This window comes from Malaclemys terrapin, chromosome 6 (assembly GCF_027887155.1).
Source record: "Malaclemys terrapin pileata isolate rMalTer1 chromosome 6, rMalTer1.hap1, whole genome shotgun sequence".
Lineage (NCBI taxonomy): Eukaryota > Metazoa > Chordata > Testudines > Emydidae > Malaclemys > Malaclemys terrapin.
Window position 1 is genome coordinate 90688194 of NC_071510.1, and position 14947 is coordinate 90703140.

Here is a 14947-nt window from a genome sequence, read left to right on the forward strand (position 1 = left end):
TGGCTCCCCACCATATATAAACCCAACAGACATTCCCGGAAGTGTCTACACAACAGGGTGGATCTCCTGTCATTGCCATTATAGTTTCTGCTCCTGAACGTCTGGCTTTGACCTCAGCTTTATTTGGTCTTCACCTCCTGACCTGGACCCTGAAACCTAACTCGGACTCTGATGCTTAGTATTGACCCTGACCTGGAACCTGACTACAAACTCCTCCCCCTCTCCTTGTCTCAGGTTTGACCTGACTCTGACTCTTGGTCCGGACTGCCCTTGTTAGGATCCTGACAGTAGAAGTAGATTACATGCAGCTCCTGTGGTCCCTCTCACTCAGCAGCCCTCCTGTTCAACCCACCCCCCACTGCAAACCCTTTACTTGGAGAACCTTCAACAGTATTCAGAGGAATGGGGGCGATCTGGGCATGGAGAGACCTTGCTACAGTGGATCTGGTGGAGGACAGTCCTATCCACTATTAGGCTAGAGAGTCACTCCATCTCAGAAGGAAAAGGTCCAAGAAAGAGTTCTCTGAACACTGGCTATTCCAGTTCTGCCATTCCTGTTTGGATGGACCCTGGAAGTTGTTGAATATGTCTCCGTGGAAAGCTGCCTCTGTATGTGGCTGGAAAGCACACTTGGTGCCATACTTTTAATCATCCTGATCCCCTCTGCACTCAGTCATAAACACGGCTGTGAAATAGGTTAGAGCACGTTGGGGACTGGCACGTAACCGTGCACACCAGCTGGGGCTGTTATGCCATCTGTGCTGAAACACCCTATATGGGAGACTAAAAAGCTCTCAAAGGGACTGAATGGTCAGTCCAGACATGTCTGGATGTTTACGCAAAACTTATGCAAACCCAAACACTTCTAGGCAACTCTCCTGACTGTTCCCCATTGCATTTCATCTTTAGCCATCTTCTCAAAGAGCTGCTGTGATGGTCCCATGAACTGAACCCAGAATGTCTCAGTAGCTAGGGTGACCACCTTTTCAAAAGGCAAAAGCGAGACATATGCAGGAGCCCTACCCATCCATGGCCCCGCCCCCTGCCCCTCTTTCCCGTGAGGCCTCATTCCCTGGCCAGGCCAGGCCAGAAGCTGGAGCCAGGCCATGATAAGAGTCCGGGCTGCTGTGATGAGCAGGACCCTCTACCCTGAATGGGGGGTTGGGGTGCACAAGAGCAGCCCCCGCCTGTGTCCCTGCTCCCCCAGGGCCTGCTGCCCAAGGCAGGTGGAGGGTCTGGGATTCCCCACAGCAGCCCAGGCTCCCTGGGTGGCTCTTACCATGACCTGGCTCTGGCTTCCAGCCTGGCCAGGGAGTGGGGCTTGGGGAAAAGAGGAGGAACAGGGGTGGGGCCTCATGGCAAAGGGTGGGGTTAAAGCCCACTTCAGCCTCCCCCATTGGGAAAAGGCTGGCACTGCCCCTCAGCCTCGGGCAGGTGTGCAGTAGCACCGCAGGGAACCCAGGACAAATGCAGACCCTGAGTCATTCAGCCCAGGACTGGGACTTTAACGCCACATATTGGGCCTGTCCTGTCCAATTTTGGACAAGTGGTCACCCTACCAGTAATGCATTGATCCATCTTGTTAACTATACATTCCCTATAGTGCACCAGCAGAAGGGTGTCTTTCTGTCTATCAGAAGAATGCAGTAATCAGTGCAAATCAAATGCTTGTCTAAAACTGTCATTAGTGAATGAAAGTATCAGCTTTAAGGAGCCACTTCTGTTAAGGTCTGGTTCAACTGGGGTCACTAATGGTTGCATGGCAGCCTGGATTGCCTCACTGTTTTCTGCTTTAATGTGTTTTGCATGTGTGTTACTGACATGTGTTTTAACTGATTCAAGTTTAAAGATGTTGTAACCATTAAAGAAAATGGAAGTGTGATCACCATTGTAGCTTCTGGTTGCACAGTTTGCAAAACATTCTATTTTCTCAGTTTGTACCCTGGGAAAACACTAGGAACAGATGATTTATTATCTGAATTTTACAAACAGTTCAAACAGGGATAGGCGCCCTATGTGCTGCAAATGTTATAGAGGTTAAGCATAATTAACTCCCTCCAGAGTCACTAAAAACTACCCTAATGATGTTAGTGGTGAAGTCAGGGAAGCAGCCTAAGGAAAGATAGTTTTATAAGCACATTTCACTGTTCAACACAGCCCTTAAGATCATTGCTAAAAAGCTGACATAGGGATTAGAGAGTCTTACCTCCAGAACACTTTGATCTTTGTTCCAAGGATACTTATCAATATTAGTAACCACTTGAAAACCAGTAGAAGGCTTTGGTTTCAGTTCCCTCTGCTGATGGAAAAGGTCTCTGAGGTAGTTCCTGGACATGACTACATCCATCCTGGAGAAAAATCAGGCGAGTACGCTTGGCGTTCATTTATATGTATGTTTTTAACAGTCTATTGGCAAACTGGGAGGAATAATGAGGAGATTTTTCTCTGCACTGCAAATATTTTGTGGCACCAAGGAAAGATATCTGTTTCCTCATACAATATTCTTGCTTGTGAGCAATGTCTTTTTAATACTGATGAGCCCTACTCTGATTAGGCCTCATGAATCTCAACTTTCACCTGCTGACCAAGCCATTATAGGAATGATATTGTTCACCATTTGTAAAGCTTAGGGTTTGACTTTTATAAGGCAACCTTGGAGCATATCGCTGCTCTGACCAAGCCTGCAAAGCAAGCCAATGACAATGTAATTCTTCGCACTGTGGTTACATGACTTCTAGGAAAATATGTCAGATGAGTTCAGATTTTTCCTAGTACTATCAAAGCTGTACAATGGCAAAGAGAGACTTTTCTATAGCATTGTAATCTCCCCCCATTACATTTATTATCTCTGCCAAGAATAAGAGACCCCTTGGAATTGATATAATCTTTCCCATGGATGCAATCTCCTTACCATATCTTCCTGTTGATATCTAACATGTGATGTCCAAAAGTAATTAATGGCTTAGGGAGTCTGAGTTGAGACATCTGAAAGGAGTCTGATTTTCAAAAGAGGCCGATCACCTGACTCTTCAAAATCAAGCTACATTAAGGTTGCAAGTTAGGCACCCAAAAATGAGGTAATCAAAAATTACTGGTTACTTTTGAAAATGTAGGTATGACCTATTTTTCATTAGCCTATAGGAAAAATACTGTCCAGAATGGAGAGGAAGAGATTTGATGTTAAATGAATGCTGCTAGCTAAATTCATCAACCTAGAGTTATAAAAGTTAGAGACTCAGAGACGACTTATGGGGCTGATCTATGGACATGTCATGTTATGCCACATATCCTGAATTAAGGTGCAGGTTTGTTCAATCCTTGTTTACAGAACCTCTGGACAACATTTAGGTCATATCAGAATTACTGGCGTTAGTAATTCAGCACAAAACAGCATTTGTTTGGAGTCAATACTGGCGCAATGTAACCGCATGGTGCCACCGGGCGGTGGGATATTGGAGGTGCTGTTTTACCTATGAAACATAAAACTAAGGTCTGGTTCAACTGGGGTCACTAATGGTTGCATGGCAGCCTGGATTGCCTCACTGTTTCTGAAGGAGGCTAGAAGCACGGAGGATTTTAGTTCTCTGGGGCCTGAGTTCACCTTTCTAACTTAATTGCGGTGGAAATTTTTCTTATTACTTCTCCTGGTGGTATAGCCCATGCTGGCCCATTGCTATTTTTGAGATCCAGTTGATGATTAATAGTATATTTGCTCATCCTGGTTATTTTAGCTGGACCACTGTTATAATTTGGTATTTTGTTGTACTTAACGAGGTCTCTCTCATTCCTTAACTCTTCCTTATATTTTTTAACCTCTCAAAGACCACTGAGAAATTATCACAAGCATGTTAAACACACTCCTCTTCCCCTGCCCCCAATAAAAAACACTTGCCTAATACTGCTTTCCTCTAGAGAGCCAGGGGGAGCAATGGTAGCCATATAAGTTTGAAAATGTCAGAAACTGACCAAAGGGTGAAATCTTAGCTCCAATGAAGTCAGTGGGAGTTTTGCCATTGACTTCAATAAAGGAAGAATTTCACCCTAGATTTATAACATACAAGAAACGGTTAAAAGAACATTAAGCATAGTGTAATTGAGAATCAGTATCATGGGGTCTGAAGTACAGGTGCAGAATTGGAGTGTAAATGCACTTCAGGGAGAGGGATAGCTCAGTGGTTTGAGCATTGGCCTGCTAAACACAGGGTTGTGAGCTCAATCCTTGAGGGGGGGCCTCAACTTAGGGATCTGAGGCAAAATCAGTACTTGGTCCTGCTAGTGAAGGCAGGGGGCTGAACTCGATGACCTTTCAAGGTCCCTTCCGGTTTTAGGAGATAGGCTATCTCCATTAATTTATTTATTTATTTGTGCTACCATTGTAAGAGACGGCAGTTTGTTCCATGGAAAAATCACAATAATGTGAACTTCAAGGCATGTTTTTGTTTGAGGCTTACTGACAATTCTGAAACTAGTTATCGTGACAATACACCTTCAGAGTTGGAGCTTCCCCAAGAACTGCCCTCCTCCCTTCTCCTACATTTTTCAAAATACCTTTCTATAAAGACCGAATCTCGACCTGACTTGCTCCATTCTTCAATAACATGCAGAATTTTAGTGCTTTCCTTTTTGTCTGTTTTGGATAAATAAAGAGTTATACCAGAAATCTGGAAGTGAGAAGAAAAAAAAAACCCATTTATTCCCTGACATTATTGAAGCAGTGCAGGCACAGCATAAACATAATTAAGCGTTTGATTTTTCTCCGAATGACAACTTCACTTTGTTTTTTGTAAAGCTGTATCACAATTGAAGAGCAGAAATACATTTTCTTAAAATGATGCCAAACTGTTAGTAACAAAATAATTAACAAGTTAAAAGGGGGTTTAATGACACCACCGTGAGTGGTGATAATCTTCATGTTGCTGTAGCTAAACCCTTGTGGGCTTGCTTGGTTTCAGTGCGCGCATGGTCTTCTTGAGGCTGCTCTGGATATTTCGCCGTTGTACATTCTGAAACAACGTCACGACCCTCATTTAAAATGTGGTCTTTGCTTGCTGAAGCATCTACAGGGTGGCTCTTCTGAGAACATAATCCACACGTTACCCACCTTTTTGTATGACCTGAAGCGCGTTGTTTTTATCATCAAGTATTTTTTCCCATTGGTGGTGAAGTATTTGAGAAAATGAGAATAAATGTGTTTAAAAAAACAAAATGAAAAGAGTCATGGGCTTTTCTCTAAAAGTTGGGCTGGTAGTGTTAGTGTGCTGGCCCTATTCCAATGCAATAGTTGCATTTGGCATCACTAAATCATCCCTTCACTTTTCGGTCCTGATTCCAAAAAGCACCACTAGTTAGGGCAGCACTTAAATACATGCTTAAGTTTTCCCTGATTCCAGGCCACAGTAAGGTACACTATCCTTCTCAGGTCTTGTCTCACTCTTTTGTGGAGTGGTACAATGTGCTGTAAAACAGCTCCTGGGCTGCCCACACAGGTCGCTGCAGTTCTGTGGTGGGTAAAGTGCTCCCATTTTTATTTGTATTACTGTAGAACTGAGGAGCCCTAGTCACGGACCATGGGAGAGTACAAGTAAACAATGAGACAATATTGGTTTCTGTAGATTAAACAGCACTTTGGGCCTCAGTGAAATAATGCTTTTGCATTGCCTTTGAAAGTCTGCCTCATGCCCTGGTGAACATAAGCCTGGCAAGCACAGAATTGAGCCTCTGAAAAAAATCTAACTCTGCCCAGGTTTATTTCACCTACAGTTCTTAGTTGTGTTTAGAATTAACCAGAAGGCACAAATGTTTGCTCCTTGTCTGCGTTTGTGTTAAAAGCAGGTGTTAGCAGGTATTAAAACACAACTGGAAATTGTAGTATATGCAAGTCCTTAAATGGAGGCTATGTTATAGGGATAATATATAGCCTAAGTTACAAACTGTAATATCCATTTGATAAATTTAACCTGTAATCACTTTTTTTCAAGTTTTCTGTCTACTGCTGTTGTCTGAGCAGTGATTGTTTCATAAGCTATTTTGCTGCTACCTCAGGTGAATAAGGTTAAACAGAAGGATTTGTGTGTCTTTAATTTTTCAACAGAAACATTTAAGCTTGAGGTCTACACATTTTTCCAAAGAGGATTGTTCAGTTTTGGTACCAAAAAAGCAGCACTATACGCTTCAGAAATGGAAAAGCCCCACCCCGCCTTTGTGGTGCAGTTATAGATGGGTACTGTGGACAATACACATCCCTTTATGCACCGGTATCAGTTTCAATTCTTTCCTTTAATTCTCAATTATGATTTTGAAAGGAAAGGTATTAGCTTGACATCACTCCAGTCTAAAATCCTTTATCCACTGAACAGCTGCACTGCTGCAGCCGATGCTGTAAGCTTCCTAGCACTATCCTGCTGCTTTGATCAGTCCCCATTTTAGGCATTTCTAGTTGTGGAAGGGTATTTCATACTCCACCATAATTCAGTCCTTAGACTCTCAGTTATGTCACCGTATGGCACTTGGGCACCTTAGAAATACCTAAACAGATGCCAATAGTGGTTGCACCTGTGCTGTGGAAAAATATTCATTAAATCCAGGATGAAACTAGTGAACTCATTTCACACAAAACTTGACTGGTGTCAGACCGGAACATGTTTCGGCCATTAGGGAACTGGGAAGAGCCTGACTAAGGTGAAAGGCTCTATAATCTCTTACCAGGAGGTCAAGCCATTCTGTCTCCACAAAGCAATAACTTTTTGTTAGCAAAATACTGACACAAAACTGAATTCTTCAGGAAAAGTACATGGAAAAAAGTTAGTTGATTAGAATTCATGATATATATATATAAAATCAGCAGTTGTGGTTAGAAGAAATGTGTGTGCAAGTCTTTAAAATGAGTCTGTCTAGATCCATTTTTTCCAGAATGTGTCCATGGTGTATATTCAGTTACTTAAGTTTATAGAAGTATCTCAGACCAGACCCTGGAGAGTCTGGTGTGTGTGGTAAGCCTAGGATTGAAGGAGATGTTACTAAAGCTGAAAATACTCCAAAAAATATTATTAAAGTCTCAGACAACAGCCCCACGGGACACTATCAGACAGACTAAAACAGAATGGGAAAAAAGTGTAATTATCCATAAGAACCACCAGCTAGTTACTTAATAGAAATCACATGGTCTGTATCCTGTGGGTAACATTTCAGCTGCTCCACATACCCTTCAGTGAGCATAACCTATTATATTTCATTCACATGCTTTTTGGAAGAAGGGTGGTAGGTTTCTGAAAGATAAACATCCAATTTACTCTTCCCCACTCCCAACATATCCTTCCCCCTATGCCTATGTATTATTTTAATAATGTTTTGACAGAGGATAAGATGCAATGAAATAGTGCATTGTGCAGAACTGTCAAACACCCTTTATGAAGTTGATAAATCAGAGAATGGATTTAATTTTGGCATTTATTTTTCCTTTCACAAAATGTCATTACAATATGGAGTTCAGCCACATTTCAAAGAAGTAATACTTTTCTTTTCTATCAATAGAAGATTTCTTACTCAGAAATAATATTTCTAGTAAACAAAGAGCATCTCTAAATTGATGTTCCACTTACGTCATACTTTGCCAGGTATATGAAGCCACTAGAACTGCAGGAAATTTGGATGTCAAACAGGTAAGCTAGAGTGTCAGTAGTGGAAAACAGTTGGTACAGAAACAGGCGAAGAATTTCTACCAATCTATGCTACTAGTGCAAAGGAGGCAAAGAGATTGCACGTCTCCTCTGCCTCAGAAATAGCAGAGTCATGCCCTCCACAGGTTTTCCAGACTGTAAATCACTTCATAAACTCAGTCTGCCTCAACTCAACCCTGGAAACCAGCCCCTCATTTCATGAGATCACCCACCTACATGATGGCTTTATGAGTCACCCAGAACACAATACCCTGCTTCCAAGAATTTGGCCTGTTTACACAAGAAGCAATCGTAGCAGCACTGACAGAAATCAAGGCCGTACATGGGACTGACTCCTGACCTTAGTAAAAAAACAAAACAACAAAAACACACACCTGGGACAGCTAATATCAGATTGTAAATCCTCCTTTAAGAACTCTACCACCCACCCTAAAGCAAAGTACCTTCCAGTACAAAAGAAAGCATCACTCAGTGCTAGACTCCTCACAAATTGCTCCTTAGTTCTCACCTCCCATTGCTAAACAAACTGAGAAGTGAGCAGAGTCTCCAACAGCACCTATCAGTCACCAATATCCTGGACTCCTCTCAGTCAAGCTTCAAACTAGACTCTGGTTCAGAGACAGCACTTGTTGCTATGGTGGATGACTGTCTCCTGTATGTGCACAAGGAAAACACATCCATAATCATCTTTCTCAGGCTTCGATATACTATTCAACATCCCTATGAAGCTGTTGGGAGAACTGCAGTGACAACACAGGCTGAAGTGCTAGCTGCACATAGAAGACACCCACCTCTACATGTCCTTTATGTAAAACTTAAACAGCACCACCTCACAGCTTTCAGAGTCCCTAGCTGAAATCAGCTCTTGGATGAAGAGCAGGTAGCTAAAGCTGAATTGGTGGAAGACTGAGGTGATGCTACTGGCAGGAAAATGGAAGACCTTCAAAAAACTTGCCACCTCTTAACATCCCTCACGACCATGGGACTTTGCCCTCAGACTTAGGCCATGTCTACACTACCAATTTGTGTCGACAAAAGTGATGTTGACCCCCAAAAGTTGACATGTTAAAAATGGCAATTTCGTGTTCACACTTGTTCCCTCTATTGGCAGATCGCATCCACAGTGCGGGCACCATCATCGACTGTGTGAGCAATGCACTGTGGATACCTATCCCACAATCCTTCTGTTGCTAGGTGTTGTGGGATGACGGAGCGGATCGCGGTGCATCTTGAGACAGTGCTAAGTGTCCCGTGATGAATTGCTTTCTGTCCCAGCACTCCATGGACTTCTGGCTTTCTTTCGCGGCATTTTTTTCAATGGCCCTTCTTCGCTGTGCACCCCAGCATCTTTGTGAGAAGGGATGGATCCCACACTGCTTTCCTATGCTCTGTCATGAAGACATTGTGGATGGCAGTTCAGTTAATCATGAAGTTCCCTACTGAAGAAGACTCACAGGTGCCAGACATCATGCGTGATATGGATAGCAGCAACTTTAGATTGCTTTTGGCATTCACAGAGCAGCTGCATAGACTGTGGACTGTCGCTTTTGGGCTCAGGAAACAAGCACTGAGTGGTGGGATCATATCGTCATGCAGGTTTGGGATGATGAGCAGTGGCTACAGAACTTTTGGAACTGTGCACAGAGCTCGCCCCAGACCTGCGGCACAAGGACATCAGAATGAGAGCAACCCTTTCAGTAGAGAAGTATGTGGTAATTGCTGTGTGGAAGCTGGCGACTCCAGACTGCTACCGGTTGAATGTGAATCAATTTGGAGTGGGGAAGTTGGCCATTGGGGCTGCATTAATGCAGGGCAATAAATCGCATCCTGCTACAAAGGACCATGACTCTGGGAAATATGCATGAAATAGCGGATGACTTTTCAGAAATGGGTTTCCCTAACTGTGGAGGGGTGATAAATGGCACACATATTCCAATTTTGGCATCAGACCACCTTGCGACAGAGTACATCAGTAGGAAGGGGTACTTCTCCATGGTGTTGCGGGCACTTGTGCATCACTGTGGGTATTTCACTGACATCAACATGGGGTGGTCTGGGAAGGTGCATGACGCACTCATCTTCAGGAACACCAGCCAGTACAGAAAGCTGTAAGCGAGCACTTTCTTTCCTAACCAGAAGATTACAGGGTGGGGTGTTGCCCATAATGATCCTGGGGGACCCTGCGTCCCCCTTACAGCCGTGGCTCATGAAACCTTACATGGGACACCTGGACAGCAGTAAGGAAAGGTTCAACAACAGGCTCAGTAGGTGCTAGATGATAGTTGAATGTGCCTTTGGCAGATTAAAGGTGCAATGGCAATGCCTTTGTGGCAGTTTGGACCTCACTGGGGACAATATTCCTATGGTCATAGCTGCATGCTGTACATTGCATAATCTCTGTGACGCTAAGGATGAAAGGTTTGCTCAGGGGTGGAGTGCTAAGGCAGACCGCCTGGCCGCTGATTTTGAGCAGCTAGATACCAGGGCTTTCAGAGGAGCACAGAGGGGAGCTATTCGAATCAGGGAGTCTTTGAGGCAGCACTTCGACAATGACCACTACTAACATATTTCTGTCAGAGTTGCTTCAATGTTACATTATATGTAGTTTTCCTACGAGGCAATGGTGACATTTGTGGCCTTATATGCCTGTAATAAAGTGATTAAAATGCTTAGGCATGTATTGGCAGCACCTGTGATCTCACCTTGTAGAAAAAAAATAAAGATGATTTACCAGTTTGCTTTTACTGCACAAGAAACAGAACACACAAACACACACATGCTTGGCGGGAAAGGAGGAACCAGGGACGGGCAGACTTTGATAGCTATGTGTAAGTCCAGCTATCATTGTGAAAGTTGTCCAAGGGGGTGTAGTGAAGGGAAAACTGAGAAGTCCCAGAAGGTAGAAAGGAATGTCCACGTGGAGTCTGGGGATTGCGGGGTCATGGAAAAAAAGAGTTCTGAATGTGCTGCAGTGGAGTTCAAGCAGTGATCTCAGTCTGCAGCATTATTAAGGACTTCAGCATCTGTGTTTGCTCTTTCATTACTTTAAGCATCTGCTCAGTAGCGTCCTTAACAAACATGTGATTCTCTTTTCTGTCCTGCCATTCGGCTTCCCAGCACTCCTTTCGCTCCATTTTTTCTGCATTGGAGCACTGCAGGACCTCCCAGAACATGTCTTATTTGATGCATCTTGGCTGCTTTCTTATCTGGGGGCGACACTTGGGCGGGATACATGGGGTGTTCCTGAAGGCCACATCTGGTGAAGCACAGGGGACAATGTACAGAAGCGGGATTGTAAAATTCACGCAGAGCATTGAAACATTTCTGTTACATACAACTTTTGCAACACTGCCATCACTCTCTCACTGATCCTAGCCAGGCACAGATCTCTGCAAACACCCAAAGCATGGTGAGTGTTGGTGGCGGGGAGTGAGGGGTGCACTCTATATGGGGAAAAGAGCACACACTCTTTGCAATGGTCATGGTGCAGCACTCTAGGGAACAAATTCTAAAACTCTCCCACACTTTTCCACAGCTGGGGTTAATTCTAGCAGACATCTCACTGCTAAGGGTAAGCAGAGAAACAAGGGTGCATCTACTTCATGCTTGTGGCTTCTGCCTTGCTCGCCTATTTGCTGCTTTGGTCCCTGCACAAGTGATTGCCAAATGGTGCCGGAAAGTTTCCTACAATGGGGGAAGGAACAAAGCTGCTCTGCCATGGAACCTGCACCAGAAGATTACCCACTACCTCCAGGAACCTTTCCTAGAGATCTCTCTGGCAGATTCCCGTGAGATCTCGACAGGCATCAGCACCCTGTTCCACCATACTGATTAGCTACACATGGAAATGTCCAGCACACAGAAACACAGCCAGCCTCCTACATTTCTATATCCTGAACCCACCTCTACACTACACAAGCCACAGCCACTTACCAGGAGTCTCATCTCCTGCTTCTTGCTCACCAGAGAGCAACTGCTGAGACTGGCTAGACCCCTCTGGAGTGGAGAACAGTTCCTGACTGCCTGCCCCACTGGGCAACCCTGCCAGGAGCTGCACATCCTCATCTAACTCCACCTCTTCATCAGTAACTTCATCCTCCAGGTTAGGTCCTCTTTCCACCGCCTCTGTGCCCTCCAAAGTATCCATGGGGCTCTTGGCGATGGAGGTGGGGTCGCCCCTGAGGATAGCATCCAACTCCTTATAGAACTGGCAGGTCTTAGGTGAAGCGCCTGAATGACGGTTTGCCTCCCTTGCCTTATGGTACGCCTGCCTCAGCTCCTTTATCTTCGCTCTGCACTGCAGCATGTCCCGATCATAGCCCTTTTCACACAAGCCTCGAGAAATGTGCCTGTAGATATCCCAATCCCTATGGCTCAAGCGCAGCTGGGACTGCACCGCCTCCTCCCCCATATACTGATCAGATCCAACAGTTCCACAGTGCTCCAAGCAGGAGAGCGTTTGCTGTGATAACCTGCCATGGTCATCTGGAAAGACGCGATGAGACCTCTCCACGCTGAGCAAACAGGAGATGAAATTTCAAAAATTCCCAGGGCTTCTAAGGGGGAGGGACAGATGGTTGTTTACCTGGCTGCAGTGCAGTGGAGTTCAAACTGCTGACCAAAGCGGTCAGGATGGGCATTGTGGAACACCTCCTGGAGGCCAATTAAAGCGATGAAATGAAGAGTGGTGTCTACACTGGCACTTTGTCAACCAAAATATAGATGAAAAATTCTTAAATCTCTTGTGAGGGTGGATGTATTTTGTTTCCAAAACTGGGCATTTTCCCCAACAAAAGTCACCTCGCAGTGTGTACGCACTCACTGTTTGGGTTGACAAATGGCAGTTTAGGCAACAAAATGTGGTAGTGTAGACAAGGCCTTAAATAAATCCACAATCTTTTGGCTCTTCAGTGCTGTTTGATCCCAAATAGCCATGACAACAGAAACTCCCCACTCCCTACATTCAACACCTCCCCACATACTGGAACTCATATTTAGGGAGTAGCTGCACACCTTTGTAAAATCTCCATCTGGAATAATCGTCAGGATGTTGCATATTGAACACCACATGATTTTTGTGAGCATATCATCCTGGTGCTCATTGGCTCCCCATTAAATACAGAGTCCAATTCAAGGTCTCAGTCTTATCTCTGCAATACCAGCCATGTTCTGCTAGAAGAACGAAATTTTAGACTCAACAGGGGGAAGTCTCGTGAGACAAATAAAAGACTATAGTCTCCAACCATCCCCCCTCAAACCTGGACCCTAACACTGGAACTCGCAAGTAAAAGAGTTTATAATGATTCGCCTCGCATCACCTCACCATATTCAGAACTAAAATGCAAAATTTAATGAGAGAAGCCAAGTTGAAGAGAGTATCAGGGGGTAGCCGTGTTAGTCTGTATCTATAAAAACAACAAGGAGTCTGGTGGCACCTTAAAGACTAACAGATTTATTTGGGCATAAGCTTTCGTGAGTTAAAACCTCACTTCTTCGGATGCATAGAGTGAGAGAGAAATTCTTCTCATATGCACTCCAATCTGATTAAGGAAGTGAGGAAGGTGTCCCTCCACAAAAATATTTTTGTTTATTCTCAGGGGACACTACCACATGAAAACTAGAGAGCTTCTTGTTAGCACCCCAGTCTTGCATGCCATAGCTCTCCAACTCACATTATTTATAAGCTAGGAGTGAACAAGAGCCTTGCAGTAATAGAAAGAGTTTATAGAAAGAGATTTACTCAAGATAAAAGAAGGAGGGAAGGGATGAGAGAGAGAGAGAAGCCAAACACCTTTATTCAGAAATAACTGTCCAAACAAGAGATGTTTCAGAATAGGAAATGCCAAGGAAACACAAACACCATATTAAAAAAAAAAGTAGAAAACAGTTAAACAGTAGGGACACTATAAACTGACATTGTCTATCAGGAAGGGAGGAATATTTACAGCCTCGGTAAGAAATTTTTTCTATTCTTTAAGTAAAAAAGCTCAGTCCCTAACTTAATTGAATCTAAATAGTAATTCCACAACAGGTACCTGCCAAGCAGCTAAGTCAGCTGATAAATGATCGTTCAAACAAGTGAGCAGAAATCATAAATGCCCAGTTAGCTTGTTTAACAAAAAGAATGAGGAAAAGCAACACAGGAAGGCATAAGATGAAGCTGGACCACCACCACCTTTATTTTAGATGTGCTTTGGGTAAGTCTAAACTTTGCTGTGGCTCAAGTCTCCCTCATTTATAAAAATGCGGATAACACTTACACATTGGGCTCATAAAGGGGTTGCAATGATCCGACAATGTTTGCAGTGCCCTGGAAATGTCAAGCATTAAATGTTACAGTGGAAAGTCTGGCAGCAAAGATACCTGCAAACTACCTTGCCACCCATGTCAAAATAATTTAACCAATTCAAACTGAATATAGAATGCTTAAAAAGAAGGCTGTTTCTACTTAAATGAACATTCTTGACACACAAGGCAGTTGATTTCTCTACCCTCTCATTCAATGTTGGCTTAACTATGAGAAAAGGAATATTTATGTATACTGATAGTGGAATAAAAGCACCCGCAGAGCCACATATGTAACTTCAATATTGTAAAACATTGAATATATTTGACAGTTAGGATTTAAACAAATAGGGTTGCAGTGACAGAATATGCGAATGAAGGCTAAATGGTGCCAAAGGGAAATCTTTTCCCAAAGTTGTTTATTGGCAGATGTGTTTTTAAAGGCAATGGTGTGGCAATAAAATTGCACTATCTACTGCCACAAGGTAGGCAAGATTCTTTAGTAAACTCTTTTTGGTTAGTTTTTAAATGACACCTAACAGTAAAGATAGACAGTTCACTCTTAAAATGGGGACAATTGCAGAATGTCCGCACACATATGAATGACATCTGTGCTTATCCTTAAATACTCTTTTTATAAAACTGGGTACAACCCTTGTGCCCACACAGTCCTGATAGAGTACATTATAACATGAGAAGGAGAGGAAAATAAGTACAAGCCTAAGGCCATCAGTTCTTTACGTGGATTTTTCATTGTCAAGTGAGAAAATGTTTTTAAGCAATTTAACATTAAAGTTTTTTAGCGCTTGTTGCAACTAGTCTCAGCGTAAGTGTCTATGCCTAAACCTGCTCTGTATCGAGTCCAACCTTTATGAACAAGGGCTCAATACTGCAGCATGCTCAGCACTTCTGTGAGACGTGTCAGTGAGTGTTGAGAGAATTCAGCACCTCACAGGAGTTGCTTAGCACCTTGCAGGATTGTGATC